Source organism: Canis lupus, chromosome 9, assembly GCF_048164855.1.
Source record: "Canis lupus baileyi chromosome 9, mCanLup2.hap1, whole genome shotgun sequence".
In the NCBI taxonomy this organism is placed as follows: Eukaryota; Metazoa; Chordata; class Mammalia; order Carnivora; family Canidae; genus Canis; species Canis lupus.
In genome coordinates this window covers 34,882,934-34,900,099 of record NC_132846.1, presented here as the reverse complement: position 1 = coordinate 34,900,099, position 17,166 = coordinate 34,882,934, and the positions used below count along the sequence as shown (strand labels likewise).

At 42.9% G+C, this 17,166-nt stretch overlaps 1 protein-coding gene across 1 annotated transcript in view; it reads left to right on the top strand.

Annotated features, from left to right (window-relative positions):
- Positions 1-17,166, top strand: part of LOC140640018 (putative protein FAM10A4) — a 30,099-nt gene that overhangs the window by 1,477 nt on the left and 11,456 nt on the right. The window contains exons 3-4 of the mRNA XM_072838728.1: positions 13,932-13,993; positions 15,031-15,463. The gene's annotated coding sequence lies outside the window, so the exon portion shown is untranslated. The remainder of the gene's footprint in view (positions 1-13,931; positions 13,994-15,030; positions 15,464-17,166) is intronic.

Genomic DNA, 17,166 nt, shown 5'->3' with positions numbered 1-17,166 from the left:
GACTGAACCTGGTATCAGGTTAGGATCCTGGGGCTTTAATTAACAGTGTACTATGCATTTCCATATTTCCTTCCTAATTCACACCAACATAAAGGAGGGGGACCAATAGCATTTGAAATATTTCTCCAATTTTATGCCTCACAGCTTAGCTATAGAGTTTGCATAGTTACAGATATCTTTGTGATCAAACGGACCAAAATATACATGTAGGAAAGTATAAGTCCAATCTTCCAAAAACAGAAAGATGTTTGGCTACTAGATGATTCAAGCCCTTTATCTTCCAAAAAGAAATTTTGGTACAAAATCTCCAATGATCAGTTTACCTCTTTTCCTTCTTTGTGTAAGAGATAAGAGAACAAAGAAGAAATCTGAAATGGTTCTGCAACTGGATGGATCAGTTCCCAAAGGTCTGTGTCAAGGTGAAAGAGGATGCTTAGAGATTCTATGGCAAACTAAGAGCACTGTGATGTTGCTTCTTAGTATTTATTGAATGTCCTTTGTGTGCCTGGCAGTATCTTAAGAGCTGGGGGAGCAAGGTGAGCAAGCAGTCCACGACCAGAAAGAGCTAATGGACTAGTGAGGCAAGAGTAAATGGGCCATTTTATACAGAGGTAAGATGGGATCCAAAAAAGGAGCGTCTAACCCTGCTAAGATTGAGGATGTTTCTCCAGAGCCAGTAGCATTGAGCCGGAAGCCAAAGAAGTGAGTCTGGGTTAGTGAGGTAAAGAGGAGAATGGGATGGGTCCTCCAGCCAGGGAAACCTCATATGCAGAAGCCAGCAGTGAGGGATCATGGAAAATTCAGCAGTGAGAGATCAAGGAGTTAAGTATGGCTGGAGTGCTGGGAGGGTGCGGTTTGGGGTTTGAGCTGGGGGAAACACATGTAGTACAAAATATGAGACTGATCCTAAAGAGTCTGCTTGTTTATATCAAGCAGTTAGGACTTTATTTTGTGGGCATTTAGAGTCATGGAAAGATCTTATGCTGAGAAGTGGTGCGATTGGGGCTGAGTTCATGGGAAGACTGAATTGGCAAGGGTAAAGTAGAGTCAGGGACAGGGACCAGTCAGGGGCTGGTGCAGTAGTGCTGGTGAGAGGTAACTGTGGCCTGGACCAAGGCTGCAGGAGGGAATGCAGGGGGAGGATGGCTCCGAGAGGGGTTCAGGTCAGGGAAGCAGAAGGACTAGGGGGTTGATTAGATATGGAGATGAGGGAAAAGACAAGTGGTTAAAGCTGATCATGGTCATGGCATTTTGAGGCTCTCCAGATATCATGGAGTCTAGAATCCCAACTTCTGGAGGACTGACCCTGTGTTTTCCCAACATAGCCAGCCTGAAAGGGATTAACTTACAGGTCTGCCAAAAATGTATAGGCAACTTTAACTTTCTACATAGTGTATGCAGGTATGTGGTCATCATGTCACTTTTAATAAGGGGTTCTAAAGAAATAACTTTAAATTTAGTAAAACTTAAATGAAACATCTGGGAAAACCCTCCAAATACCTTTAAGTAATTATATTACTTTGGTAATATAATATAATATATAATATAATATAGCCATAGGTATGAATTACTATCTAGGATATGATTGCGTTTCCCTCTTTGAAAAGACTAGTAAGTTTCTTATTTGTTGACATGAGAACCAAACCTCTGGATCTTGTTATTTTTTTTTTTTTTTTTTTTATTCGCAAGAACCAACTTTATGCATTTTATGCATATGGAATCAACTTTCTATTTTTTTTCAGTTTAATTGAGATAGATTGACATATAGCTTTGTGTAAGTTTAAGATGTATACAGTATAATACCTGTGTGGCAAAGTGATTACAGCATTGTTAATAAGTTCAGTTAACAGCTGTCTCCTCACATAGTTACAAAAAATGTTTTTTCCTTGTGGTGGGAACTTTTAGGATTTTCTCTTAGCAACTTTCAAGTATACCACACAGCAGTGGTAGCTACAGTCATGTTGCACACTATATCTCTAGTACTTATAAACAGGAAGTTTGTACCTTCAGAACACCTTCCTCTGATTTTCCCACCCACTCCATCCTACTCCCCAACATCTTGTTTTTCTTGAAAACAAACCCAAGAGGCTTCTCACAAGGCCTGTCTGTGTGAGGATAATGTTGGGATTTGAGTGTGCAGCCATGGAACAAGGCAGGCTCCATCTCCTGGCACAGAGGAGTTTCTGTGAACTTTTGATGGTTGTTGTTGTGGGTTATCATGAGTTGTTAATCTTTCTTAGCATATGAAAAAGCAAGTTTTCCATGGTTGCCATGTTAACACAAGGCTGGATAATGGAGGGCTCAGGGCAACAATGTAGGATTGAGGAAAGGCAAAAAAGCATGAAAAGAAGAAAATGATCACTCCAGTCCCACTCCCCAGAGACAACCATTGTGAACATTTTGGTCTATGTATTTCTAATCTTTTTCTCTGTGTATTTATGATATGTTCTGTATGCATGCTTTTATTTGTTCACAAAATCAGGATTATAATTTATATGCTATCTTGTTACCTCCCTATAGTTACAACTTTTCATGGTTGTTTAAAAGAAATAAAGAGAAGGAGGGGCGCCTGCGTTGCCCCTTAGTCAGTTAAACGTCCAACTCTTGATCTCAGCTCAGGTCTTGATCTCAGGGTCATGAGTTCAAGCCCTGCATGGAGTCTCCCTAAAAGTAAAAAGGAATAAAGAGAAGGAAAATAGCTTGTGAAAATCCCAAGGTTGTATTTGAATGAATAAGCTCTTGTTCAGATTTATTTGGCATTTGATTTTCTGTTACTGTCCAGTTACCTCAGGACACTTATGTATGATGTAACTGAAATGAGAGTCGAAAGGGGAAAAGTCTCTGTAAACACAATGCCCATGGGCAAATGTCACATCCCTACGCTCTGAGGGATTGGAGAAGACCTTCCTCTCTTTGCCTTTGCTGCCAAAGCAAAGGTTGTGAGCTTTTATAATTAGACGGTAAGACTGAATTGCTGAGTGTAGTTACTAGGTGGTAGTGTGCGAAATAACGGGAAAGAATACATTTGCTGTAATGACCTAAATTGATTAAAGTGACCTGGATTGTTCAGTTCAATCCTCTTGAATTTAATTAGTATTGTTGTGTCATTCACTATAGCACACACATATTTTCTATATTTGATTTCACTTGGCTAAGGTTAAATGAGCAAAGGTTCACTGTTATGTCCATTGTTTTCTTTTCTCTGTCATTGTTATAAAGGGAAATCACAGCTTTTCACATTCCCCCTCCACATCTTCCTAAAATTTTAGATATCTTTAAAAACAGTTAATGGAGCCTGGTCGCCCATTTGACCAAGACCTTTGTGTTTCCATTAGCCCATGCCCTCCGAATTTCTTGCACAGAGTGGGATATGAAATTAAATAGGGCACACAATAAGGCCCCATGAACTTTATTCTAATAATATTTCTTGGGTTGTGAAAGTGGATTCTTGTTCATGAGTTATTACTAGATTCAAATAGAATGTCATAAGCGGTTGGCAAACTTTGGCTGGATCTTCACTGGGAAGACAATTCTCTTCAGGACACATTTCTGTTCGTGCTTAAGTCCAGGAGTCAATCAAAAGTAGCTGTGAAAATTTTTTGCAAATAAGTGAATTAAGGTCTTATTTATCTTCTATTCTAAACAATGAGGGTCTTTTAAAAGTTCAGTTATGGGGAATTACTGAATAGGTGAGTTTTATGCTATGTAAATAAAATGTGAACTAAAAAATGTTAGTGCAATTGGCATTTATTTTGATTTAGTGATAATAAAATCATGAACATTTATTGAGCTGTTACTGTGGGATGAATGCTGTACTCAATGCTGTACAAGGGGAAACTCACTGAATTCATACCAAAACTCAATGAGGTAGCCACCCTAGGTCACCAGTGACTCTACTGATGGGAGAAATCTCACTTGTAGCAAATAACAGAAACATAACACAAGACCTCTAATAACAACAGAAACATAACACAAGACCTCTAATAACAATTGTGTTGATTATTTTTTCGTGCTGTGAAAACTATATAGCGCTTTAGCCATAATTTTGCTTCAATTTTTAAAGTATTCAATTTTTATTGTATTGTATCAGCCCACAGAGAACATTGGCTTTGGGATAATGCCTGTCAGTTTGGGGCTGCTATAACAAAATGTTGGCTTAAACAGCAACATTTATTTCCCACAATTCTAGAGGCTGTGAGGTCCACAATGTGGATACCAGCAAGGTTGGGTTCTGGTGAGAACCCTCTTTCTGGCTTGCAAATGGCTGCCTTCTTGCTGTATCCTCTTATGGTAAAGAGAGAGAGCTCCAGTGTCTCTTTTTCTGATAGGGGCACTAGTCCCATCATAGGCGCTCCACCTTTATGGCCTAGTTGAAACCTAATTACTTTGTTAAGGCCTCACTTCCTAATACCATCACACTGGGAGTAAGAGATTCAACATATTCATTTTGGGGGGAACACACAAACATTCAGTCCATACAAGGCAGATAATCCATCTCCCAAGGGCTCCAAGATGAGGGGCCCAGAGAGAAGAAGACTACATATTGAATTATATCCAGAAATCATTGAAAGAATACCTTCATATACCAATATAAACACCTTGCTTCAATAGATAGTGCTCAACAGACGATTCGCTTATTCAAAATTGTTTGGAGTTATCTTCTATCATTTATTGGAGAAATGGTTTGTGATTCTTTAGTGGTGAATTCAAATTTATCACAGTGACTTAAAATAATTTTATATTTTACAAATACTTACATTTGGTTCTGAAATAACAAAAAGGATATTTGTGATATGAGACTTATGCAATGTCATGAGAAAATGTGTCCTATAATAACAGCCCCATTTTAAAAATTGAGAGTATGCTATATCCATATACTCTTGGTTTCTAGATTCACAAGGCTTTCACATATAGTTATGGTATTCAGCATTGCTTAATATGATTTTTTAACACAAAAGAGAATTATTGTTCAGATTGCACTTGTGCAATACATTACTTCATTAAATTAAGTATATTAAAATAAGATTTGTGTGGCATAGGGTCTATTCTTTGGCTAAAGAATTAGTAGAAGGTAGTTTCTTTAGGTTCACTCTTCATTTGCCTCAATAGAGACAAAGTGCATTCTCTCCAGAAACATTTCTTCAGAGGACAGTAGAAAAATACGAAAGAACAACTATGAAAATATAATTCTGGTGGGAATTTTTGGGTGTGTGCTTCTCAAAGGGTGTGTGTGTATGTGTGTTTGTGAGAGAGAGAGAGAGAGAGAGAAAGAGAGAGCAAAGTGATCTGTACGATCTGAACTGGGACACATCTGAGAGCAAAGGGGACACTATATTTCTTAAAATATTTTATTTATTTGAAAGAGAGTGAGAGCAAGAACAGTGGAGAGGGGCAGAGAGAGAGAGGGAGAAGCAGACACCACCACCCCACCTCCCCCCTGAGCAGGGAGCTCAGGGAGTGGGGCTGGATCCCAGGACCTGAACTGAAGGCAGACACTTAACTGAGCCTCCCAGATGCCCCAAAAGGGGACACTTTATAATTATGATTGGACAATCAGCAAAACAGGGTTGCATGTGGGCAAACAGGAACATAGTAAGGGTGTCTTGGAGGGAGTGTATCAAACCCTCCTTGTGTCACTCCAAATCCTAGTTTTTATTTCAGCCACTGCAGCAGCAATCAGTACTACACAGGCTTCTACCAGTGTGTGAGGGTGCAGGTGGACAGTACCTCATTTCTGGCAAGTACCACCTACCTCTCTTTCTGTCCCGGTTTGCTCTGGTATCATGGTATGGGTTGCTGTGGGTCCTTGCTCTGCACTCACCACTACAGCCTGGAAATGCAGGGGAGCTAAATCCAGTACGCCTTAGCCAATGGGGATGGAGACTGATGGGTAAAATCTCCCACCATTTGTTGCTCATATGGCTGGTTCTCCGATTCATTAATGAGGACTCCTTGGAATGTCTCTTAGGATGGAGCACTGGGTTGTCCATTGCAGTGTGCCTTGAGAACTCATCCTTGTATTGTCTTTCTTCCTTCTCTATTTCGCAGCCACCTGCATGTGAGACTTTGTCTCAGGCTCTGCTGCAATAGTTGGGACTGAAATTTTGGAGTGTGATCCCTTACCAGATAGAGATAATAAGGACCCTCTTATGGTGGTAGGTGGAGTGGTGATACCTGGCCAGCAGCATCTCAGTGACTAAGACTCTTACCTGTGGTGGATTGGGATGGGGTGCTAGCAGTAGGCAAAGTATTGGGTTGTGTGGTGGCTGTGGTCCTTAAGCATTATGGGAACTAAGGTAATTGTAACTCCAGGATTGAGTTGGCTGGTGTTTTTAGACTGCATGGGAAGCTTTGAAAAAAGAAAATGAGGAAAGTGGTTGAATCAGGTGAGTCAATTATCAACACAAGGAATCTTGTGAAAGCCAGAAATGCCTCTCTGACAGTGTTTTAGGAGATTCATCTGTGTATTGTGCTGGAATGCTCATATTCAAGGTCATCCTCCAAGCGAGCAACCTAGACCAGCTAGGATGCTGGCCAACAGTGAGAGGAATCTAGATGGGAGACGGAGAAGGGAGATGAAACAGCAGCAACCATTTTTGCAGAGATTATTGCAAGCTGCAAGATTGCCGGCTTGAAGGGGACTATGAGAGAGTGAATTTAAAGAGAGGGACAAACAGGTGTCGGAAATGAATTGTATCCGACACCTTGTGTGCAACACTCCAGATCTTCCTGCTCATGCCTCTTCTGTGGTGACCGGGCCTGTACAGGCTTTAATCAGCTTTGTATGGGTACAACTTGATAGGAACAAGCCTTGTGCCACTCTCATTTATCTGATGCTGGAGTATCCTGGCACCACACCTTGGGAACCAGATCCATGCTCAGGCATGTGCAACTCACACATATGAGGGAGTTGTCATCTGTGGGGCCACCTTTGGCCAGTGGGGAGGAGGGTTGATAGATAAATGTTTTCCTCTTTTGGAGTTGCAATTTTCAGGGCTCCTTGGAGACCTGGTGGGAGAGGCTTCTAGTCACCTGCAACAATGACCAAACTGTTAACACATTCTTAATAATCCTATCTTTTTACTGATAATCCTTCTCTGCCTTATATGCCTATTTCCTGATATCACATTTCCAAAAAAACTGCTTCATTTTTTTACAATTTAAATTCATTTTGCCAACGTATAGTATAATACCCAGTGCTCATCCCATCAAGTACCCTTCTTAGTGCCTGTCACACAGTTACCCCATTCCCACACTCACCTTCCCTTCTGCAACCCCTTGTTTCCCAGTTAGAAGTCTCTCATGGTTTGTCTCCCTAATTTTTCCTCACTCAGTTTCCCCTCCTTTCCCTTATAATCCCTCAAACCACTTCATTTAAGTCTTTGTCTCAGGTTCTGTTTTTGGAAGAGCCCAAATGAAGACAGTGAGAGGGTAAATAGACAAGTTGTGGGCACAAAGCAAGGGAAGAAACTGACCTGCTCTTACACTGCAGGAGTATTTCAGGATATCAGAGCCCATTTACTACTATATCTCTAATAATGAAAATGACGCATTTAGGCCACATGCTTCCTCGTTAGAAACTCTGTAACCAGAGGATATAGCAATTTTAGAGCTGAAATCATCCTTGGATCTCATTTTTAGCCTAACTCCTTTATTTTCAAGAAAAGGAAGTTTGGGCTATGGCTGTATTCCAGGACATCTGACAAAGGGGATTTTATGGTATTTCCAACCACCTACTATCAATCGAAATAATGATGAATATTCCCCAAGGTGTAAAATTATATACCTGAGTCTTGAAGATGAAGGAACATGCAAAACAAGGTTAGGATAAGGTTAGTTGAAGGCTGACTATGTTCAAAACCTACAGAGGGTGGGAGTATTTCAGAGAGAGAAAACAACCTTTCCAGCACATAGATTTCTCCTGGGACTTGTTACATTTTTGGCCATGAAAGAAGGGAACGAAGGCATTCTGTGCACCAAGAATATGACATATTTAGCTCTGTGAGGTAGGCACTATTGTCTCCATTTTATAGAGCAGGAAGTGGAGGCTCGAGAGGTTAGGTGGCTTTCTAAGATGTGTTGTAATCCAGTACTTTTGATTGTATCCTTTCCATTCCACCTTACCGTATTTCCTCTACCAAAGAGGAGACCCAGTTTCCTCTATCCGCAGCAGTTCTGGAGTTTATATGCAACCTTGGCGGGGATGTAAACAAGAGTTCATCAAAGGTAGAAAGAGATGGCTGATGCTTCCTTCTGCTTCTTCACCCCAAAGCTCTTAGGAAAGGAATGACTCAATTATACCTTCAAAACCAATTTAACATGCCTAGTTTCTACCTTTTACTTCTCACTCCCATCCAAAAGTTTCTACCAGATTGCTGATGATAACTAGAAAATAATTTCATTGAAATGAAGAAGACAGTTTCTACCTAAACTAGCACAGATCACAGATTTTTAGCAGATAAGGTAGTTGCATGAATCAGAGTCAATGAAAATATTTTTACAAATCAATGACAGAATTTTTAAAAATAATATTCTTAGTGCTTTTGATAAGAGATTCATTCATCTGTTTGATACACTTTTATTTTTTAAGTGCCTAGAGCTGTTCACTGGGGTAGGAAGTAGCTGCACATGGCTATTGAATTTTAAATTAATTAAAATTAAATTAAAAATTAAAATTCAGTTTTTTAGTCATACTAGCCTTATTCAAATGCCTAAGTAACCACCTGTCTAGTGTCTAGTGTCTAGTGGTTTACCATATTGGACAGAGTGGACATAGAATATTTCCACCATTACAGAAAGTTCTGTTGGATAGTGCTGGTCATGCTGGCACCCTGTGAAGTTCTGGGGAAGATAGCAAATAAGATAGATATGGTCCTTGCTTCATGGGCTCACATTTTAGGGAGAAAAAGAGAGACCAACTATGCAAATGAAATGATAATAGATAATTGATATTATAAAGGAAATACATAGTGTGCTGGGATAAAGAATGTTAGGAGGCCCTTGTTCTATATGGTGAGGTCACCTGAGAGAGGGGAAGAAGCCACTAGGAAGGGCATTTGAGGCAGAGGGCAGAATAGGTACAAATGTCTTAAAAACTTGCTGTGTTTCAGAGAAGGGGAATAAAGAGAGTCTGAGGGCTCTGGACAATCTGCGGATGTGTGTGTGTGGGGGGACTAGTCACCAAAGGGCACCATACAGGGAGGCTTGTGAGAGAACAGCTTGAGAACAATATTTGAGAACAACAATTCTTGGGATCCCTGGATGGCTCAGTGGTTTAGCACCTGCCTTCGGCCCAGGGCTTGATCCTGGAGTCCTGGGATTAAGGCTCCCAGCATGGTGCCTGCTTCTCCCTCTGCCTGTGTCTCTGCCTCTCTGTGTGTATGTGTCTCTCATGAATAAATAAATAAAATCTTTTTTTTAAAAAAAGAGAACAACAGTTCTTAAACTTTAGTGTGAATTAGAATCACCTGGACGGCTTCTTCGATGACCAATGACTGAGTCCTACCCTCTGGCTCTCTGATCCAGGAGGTCTGGGTGGGGCCTGGGAACTTGCATTTCTAGCAAGTTGCATTTGCTGCTGATGCTGCTGGTCTTAGAACCACACTTTGAGAACCACTGATTTAGTAGATACTTCTCAAATTTGGCAGGAATGAAATCTTGAAAGAGGGCCTAGCTGGCCTTATTCCACAGCTAGTTGGTGGAAGAAATAGGCCCCCACAAGGTTGCTGGGCTGAATTCTGGGCTCTCTGCTTTCTACCAGCCTCTCTGGTGTTTTTCACCCTCAGATGCCTTCACAATTCACTCTCTTTGTTCAAAGTGAAATCAATCACATCTGTCTCCAAACTTCTAGTCTGCACAGTGCAGGGGAGGTGGCTTCCGATTGCACTATAGAGGGTCTATCTACCTTGAGAGGTGATGAAGTGACTACTGACTTAGTAGCTGCTCCCAGAATTTTTCTTATGGGGGGAGTTTTGTTAAAGAGAATGCATTGAAAAACTGCTTTGTGTTGAAGAGGGTGCAAGAGCCAAAGCAAGAAAGAAGACAGGGGTGCCTGGCTGGCTCAGTCGATAGGGTGTGTAACTCTTGATCTCAGAGTCCTGAGTTTGAGCCCTATGTTGGGCATAGAGGTTAGTTAAAAAATAAATAAATAAGGAAATAAATAAATTGTTAAAAAAAAAGAAAGAAGACAATTAAACTGCCAACTTTGCTTTTTATTCTTGAGAAGAAGAGGACAAAGAAGGGGAAGAGAGAAGAGGGCAAGACAGTGGCAAGCCAGTTTGTGAGTGGGGAGAAGCACCCAGTGACAAATCGATGATACTAGAGTGTCCAAAGTTTCTTTAAAGATAAGGAGGTTTGGGACGCCTGAGTGGCTCAGCGTTTTTTTTTTTTTTAATAAATTAATTTTTTGTTGGTGTTCAATTTACCAACATACAGAATAATACCCAGTGCTCATCCCGTCAAGTGTCCCCCTCAGTGCCCGTCACCCATTCACCCCCACCCCCCGCCCTCCTCCCCTTCCACCACCCCTAGTTCATTTCCCAGAGTTAGGAGTCTTTATGTTCTGTCTCTCTTTCTGATATTTCCCACACATTTCTTCTCCCTTCCCTTATATTCCCTTTCACTATTATTTATATTCCCCAAATGAATGAGAACATACACTGTTTGTCCTTCTCGGATTGACTTACTTCACTCAGCATAATACCCTCCAGTTCCATCCACGTCGAAGCAAATGGTGGGTAATTGTCATTTCTAATAGCTGAGTAATATTCCATTGTATACATAAACCACATCTTCTTTATCCATTCATCTTTCGATGGACACCGAGGCTCCTTCCACCATTTGGCTATCGTGGCCATTGCTGCTATAAACATCGGGGTGCAGGTGTCCCGGCGTTTCATTGCATCTGTATCTTTGGGGTAAATCCCCAACAGTGCAATTGCTGGGTCGTAGGGCAGGTCTATTTTTAACTGTTTGAGGAACCTCCACACAGTTTTCCAGAGTGGCTGCACCAGTTCATATTCCCACCAACAGTGCAAGAGGGTTCCCTTTTCTCCGCATCCTCTCCAACATTTGTGGTTTTCTCTTCCATTTGTTGTTAATTTGCCCCATTCTCACTGGTGTGAGGTGGTATCTCATTGTGGTTTTGATTTGTATTTCCCTGATGGCAAGTGATGCAGAGCATTTTCTCATGTGCATGTTGGCCATGTCTATGCCTTCCTCTGTGAGATTTCTCTTCATGTCTTTTGCCCATTTCATGATTGGATTGTTTGTTTCTTTGGTGTTGAGTTTAATAAGTTCTTTATAGATTTTGGAAACTAGCCCTTTATCTGATATGTCATTTGCAAATATCTTCTCCCTGGCTCAGCGTTTTTGCGCCTGCCTTCAGCCCAGAGCACAATCCTGGAGTCCCGGGGTCGAGTTCTGCATCACAGTCCCCACGGGAGCCTGGTTCTCCCTCAGCCTGTGTCTCTGCCTCTCTCTCTCTGTGTCTCTCATAAGTAAATAAATAAAAATCTTAAAAACAAAAGATAAGGATGTTTAAGGTTTGATTGAAGTTGTTTGCATTGCTTCACTGAAAACTCTACTAAATATACACAGGCCCTATGGAAAAGTGTGAAATTGAGCATAAAACTAAGTTGCATGTTGGGGTTAATGTGACCCAGAACACATTCTGGGATATGGGTTGAGAGTGGAGGCAGAAAGGGAGTCATTTCAGCTAAAGAGGGAGTCAAATAGGGAGAGAAGGGGAACCCACCAAGTCCCTGGTGGTGATTTGGATGTCCCCAGGGTTTGGAAGGGGAACACAGCAGAGAGGCCGGCAGAGTTCAGTAGCCTCACCTAGATCCACAGGGCCATGAATTTGGCTGGCTGCTGATGACTCGAGAGAATGGGTGTAGCGTGGCTAAGAGAAAGGCTTCCCCTGCTAAGCTCTGGCTAGGTCATTCTCACTGTGGCCCTGACCATTCCAGGGAAAGTAGGGGTGACTGACAGTCTGCGGTGAAAGTGGGGTCTAGGACATAGCCTTGATTATGAACCATGTTTGCCTAAGGGGCAGCATCTGGGAAAGCGCCGAGGATTTGAAATCAGGAGCTGGGCTCCCTTCCCTGTCATTGGTGGCTTTATCTGGTGTTTAACTGGGGGAGATAGTGGTATAAAATGTGAGTTCTGGAGTCAGACTGCCAAGATTCCTAATCCCAGCTTTACCATATTTAGTTATGCTAGCTTGAGCAAGAAATTCAGTTTCTGCCTCAGCCAGGGTCCTGGCAGGAATGAGATGGCACACTCAGGGAATTTAAGTGAAGAGTTTAACAAGGATTATTTTCAGGGGTGTAGAAAGGTTAAGGGAACCAGTGAGGGATGGTAAAGCCCCCAGCGACTAACCACAGAGGAAACCGTTGTCACCTTTCTGCCGGAAGGGACAAGAGGCAGGAACAGTGTTCCCTGAACCCTGGGAAGGGCTATAGTGCTGCTGGGAGCCCACTGGACAGAGCTGCGACCCTGGAAGAGGAAAGTAGCCACCGCCCAAAGTGGCTGGGCAGGGAAGGAGGAAGCGAGGGGAGAAACGCCCATACTTTTCTCCTGGCTTCCCATTTCAAGCCACTGCCTCCCATTAGCCCAACTCAGCTGTAATCACAGGGCAAAAAGGCCTGTCATAGAGGCCAGTCTCCGTGGGGACACATAGCATAGCAGGGAGGGGAACAGAACAGATGTGGAGGGCCAAACTCAGTGTCACCAGCCCAGCTTCAAGAAACCTTAATGTTCTCATCTGTAGAATGGGAATGCTAATAGTAATGGCAGTTACCTCACACGGTCATAAATTTTAAATAAGATGGCACATGTAAAGCTTGCAGTGCAGTGTCTGACACTTGGTACCTTCTCAGGGTTGTCATCTATTATTATTATGACATTAAAGGTAACCACCTTGGGCTGCAGAGGAGACACTTCTTTTTTTTTTACTATAATCCTGATTCCATGAGGCTCTACCCTCTAGGTCCTTGCTGCAGAATAACTCAGGTAGGATCATGTTTGGTGGCCCATGTAGATGCCTAGTCATGGCTGGTGAGTAACACACTGAATCAGAGGATTGCCAGCAGCTTTCTTCATGCTTCTTTTTTAGCCTCGTTGATATTTAATACATCAAGCTAGATGAAGGCTTAGCCATCTGATGGAGGAGATCAGCTTTATTTATAGACTCAGATTCCGTGGGGTGAGCAGTTCCAGTGGTGGGAATAGATAATCACTTTCCTTCCCCAAGAAATAACAAATTGGTGTGTTCATGGAGATTCTGGGACCAGCCTACACCATAGATGCAAATCTTATGGCTTTGAGCTGCCCAGCGCAGTTTTCTCATATTTCCTTTGTGTTGATAAGGGACTCTCCTCCCACTGCCCCCCACCCCTCCACTATTCCTAGGCTGAGCCCAGGAGCTGACTTGGCTAATCATAATACCTCCTTTTTTCAGACCTGAATTGATCCAAGGGTTCAAAGATGGCAGCTTTTTCTTTAAAGAAAGGAGACCTACAAAAATCAGCCCATGGCCCCTTCCAGATCTAGAGTTTCTGGAGGTTAAAATAAACAACTAAAAAAAGAAAAAACCCTAGTTTAAACACTCCAATGATTGACCACAGGTCTTTTGTTTTATTCGAGGTGATAGAAGCCTTTTACTGACGAGTGTAGGCTTTGGCGTCCATAGGCCTTGTGCCCAATCCTGAATGTGACCTGGGCAAGTTTCTTCGTCCAAGCTCCTCCTTCCTCCCCTGCAAAGTGGGGATATTTATTGTACTTCTTCCCCCAGAGTTCAGCAATGGGTCATAGCACAGGAGTAGATGGAGGATGGAGGGCATGGTGTCCTGGGGGAGAGTAAACATCATGTATGGAATGGCTTACTTAGTACCTGGTACAGCTGTCATTTCTTATCTATATTTTTAAAGGACCTAAAAGCATAGATGTCTCCGGAAGTACACAGAGCCTCTCCCAGCCCACGGAATTCTAGGTAGGTTTACATGGAAAAGGTCACAGAGGTTTCAGCTATTCATCTTCACCCCCAAGTAAAATCAAGGCCAGCATTCAGAGAGTGACTACATTTTGACCCAAGCAGTAGCATGGATCAGAGAATTATACTTGTCAAGTTTAGTGGGATTCAGCCAGAGAAAGTTTTGACTGATTAAATGTTTCTTCCAACGTAAGATACATAAATGGCTCAGCCTGATCCTACAGGGAAATGGAGCAATAAGGGTTCAATGAGGGTTCAGTTCCTCCCTTCTGGGATGATGGCCTGGAGAAACACAAGGAGATGCTGGTCCGGCTCTGGGGGCACCAGTGGGGGTGAGGTCTGCCTTGGGTCATACCCTGGGGTGGGGGCTCTGGTAGGGTTATGATCACACTGTCAGGATGTCTTCTTGAGACCCTATCCTGCCCTGTGGCTCTTGCTTGGATGGGAAAGATGCTGTTCTCCCGTTGAGCCATGATCTGGGACATGAGCACCTGCTGTCAGACCTATCCTTGCTTCATCAATGGAATTCTTGTCTTTTTGAAGTGCCTAGTGTTAGAGAATGCTCCATTCCATTGAATGATTTGCGATGTTATAGCTGCTGTAATAGGAGTAAAGGAAATAGAGAAAGCCGTCTTCGCCTCCCTCCCCACCACACCTATAATCTGAATATTTCATTTTTTCTGTTCCCTTCTGGTCCTCGCTAATATAACTACATGACTTTTTGACAGCTGAAACCACAGCAGAAATTCAGTTTTGAATTTTTACTTCATTAAGCTCTGGAAACAATGCTTGTAGACTTCGTATTCTCCTTGTTATAAAACATCTACAGGTCCACCACTAGTCCCTGCCCCACCCCCTGCCCCCCACCATGTGCACTCGCCTCAATTATAAAGGACTTTCAAAAGAAACCTGTGTAGTTTTAGAGGCAGGTGCTTTGCTGATTAGCATGTCCATCATTTTAGAAATTGCTATTTTGTTTCATGTAGAGAATGTGATTATACTCTCTTCCCTTCAGCCTCATTCTTTGTATTTCTCAGAAAGAGGACTTGGAAGCTTCTGATCTAAACATCAGATCCTGTTGTCTCTGCAAGCATCAGACTCACCCAGAAATGCATACGTCCGCAGTGTATGCCCTGGCCCGAGTGTCTCACTGAGAAGAGGCAAACTTTGCAGATGCATCCTGCGTTCAGAAATCGGGGCCGCCTGCAGCTCGGGCAGTGGTTCCAGCAGTAGCTGTAGTGCTCATCAGAGAGCTCCTTGCCTAGGGCTGGGGGTGGGTGGGTCCTGAGAAAGGGGGACCATGGGGGTCAGAGGCCCCCAAGCAGAGATTGACTCTTGAACAAGAACAGGAAAGTGAAGGCCTTTCATTCCCTGGAGGAGAGGGAGCTCCATGAACGTAGGAACTCACCTGCCATCTGGCTGAACCATGCTGAGCTTCTGGACTCAGGATGAAGCACACAAAGTAGAAAAGTGGGTATGCCAAGGTGGTGCCCCCATTAGCTCAGAAAAAATTGCTTCCCCACAGAGATGGTTATAACCTCAAAGCTTAGAGTGGCTGGTTTCTGAGAGAATGAACATATATCCAGTTTGTCTGAGTTTATGCCTGTTGTCTTTGCCTGCTAATAATAGTGCCCCTTCATTCTCAAAAATGCTATGGTCACCCTAGTTTTTGAGGATCCTGATGTAATTCTAGGACATCTAAGATTGAATGAGACTGTTGTCATGTTTGCTGGGGAAAAATATGTTTGGGGTAGAAATATGTGTGAGTCCGAAGTTCAGAGGCAGTGACAAAGAGGCAGTAGCCACTGGGATGTCAAGGCAGGAAGACCTGTGGACCTCCCCTCCTGCCCACAAGAGCAGGGCCTGAGCAGCAGGAGCACCTGGAATCTGGGGGCAGAGTCACAGCAATGCAGGAACCTGAGTTGTTGAGTGGGGCCAGCTGCAGCAGGGATGAGTGTTGGCATCCACCCGTTCTCCATAATGGAGAGAGAAATGGGGCCACTTGAATTTGGTTCCAAAAAGACTTGATGGGGCAAGGACCACACACCTCTGGGGTGGCATCCGATGCTTTAACTTTTTCAGTAGCCAGTGTGCTCTCCAGAAACAAAGCAGGCTACCCTTCCTAGTCCTCGCATCATGTTCTTCCTGCTACAAACCATTCTCTCCCAATCTGGCTAGCCCCTCTGCCCTTTGCTTCTTTCTGCTCACATCCCTCCCCTTGGATCCCATTGTCTTTTCTGAATCAGAGGCAACATGGAATGATCCTCACCCGAAACAAGAATGCTGGTTCATCAGTTAAGTTGGGAAGTTGAGCAGCTGTGGACACAGCTGGTGCTTGGAAGCCCTTTCAGCAGTGTCCGGCTCTGTTTTTGCTGAGTATTACTTTTCAGAGCAACACCTATAACTTTTCAGCCACACAAAATCAGCAGAACAACATTTAGCTGCTGTTGGCCCGACTGGGGCTCTGGACGCCATTTTGTCAGCACAGCAGGTTTCTACTACCCTGCTTCCTACGACTCAGCATTCCCAAAGCTCACTCCATCGCCCCTACGCACACTCAGAAAACCTGCCCTTTAAAATATCTCCCCAAGAAGTAGCAAGTGCCTCTTTTGACCGTGTCTGCTGACATGATTTTTTAATGTGGAAAAGAGGGCGAGGAACCATGTGGAAGCATCACCTTCTGGGATGTCAGTCTCCTTGGAAGAGCCCTAATTAAGGACTCAGAATGATTGACAGGTGGTGGAAGCCCACGAAAAGCACACTTGACATGCAGCAGAAGTCAATGTCTGAGTTGCAAGAAAAAAAAATTTTTTTTTTAAATTGGCAATTGGAGACCTTGAAAAACCTTTGCAGGCAATACTATAATTTTGTTCCTTACTTACACATTTATAAAAAGTCTCTGAAATGGCTGACAAATGAACCCAGCATGGATATGCTTTGACTTTCCTAAGTGGAATGTAATATGTTAGTAGCAGGTTTATTATTTCAAATTTAATGGAATGTGTTTTCTAAACTGTTCCGACTTGCTGAAGTATAGCCTTTGAATATATTCATTTGGGGTTAGGAATCTGTGAATAGGGAAGTGTGATTTATTGCTGTGAATTACAAAAGTGTGAGAAGGCAGCCCCATAATAGATGAAAGGATGGACAGAAAATTAACGTGTGCAACTTTC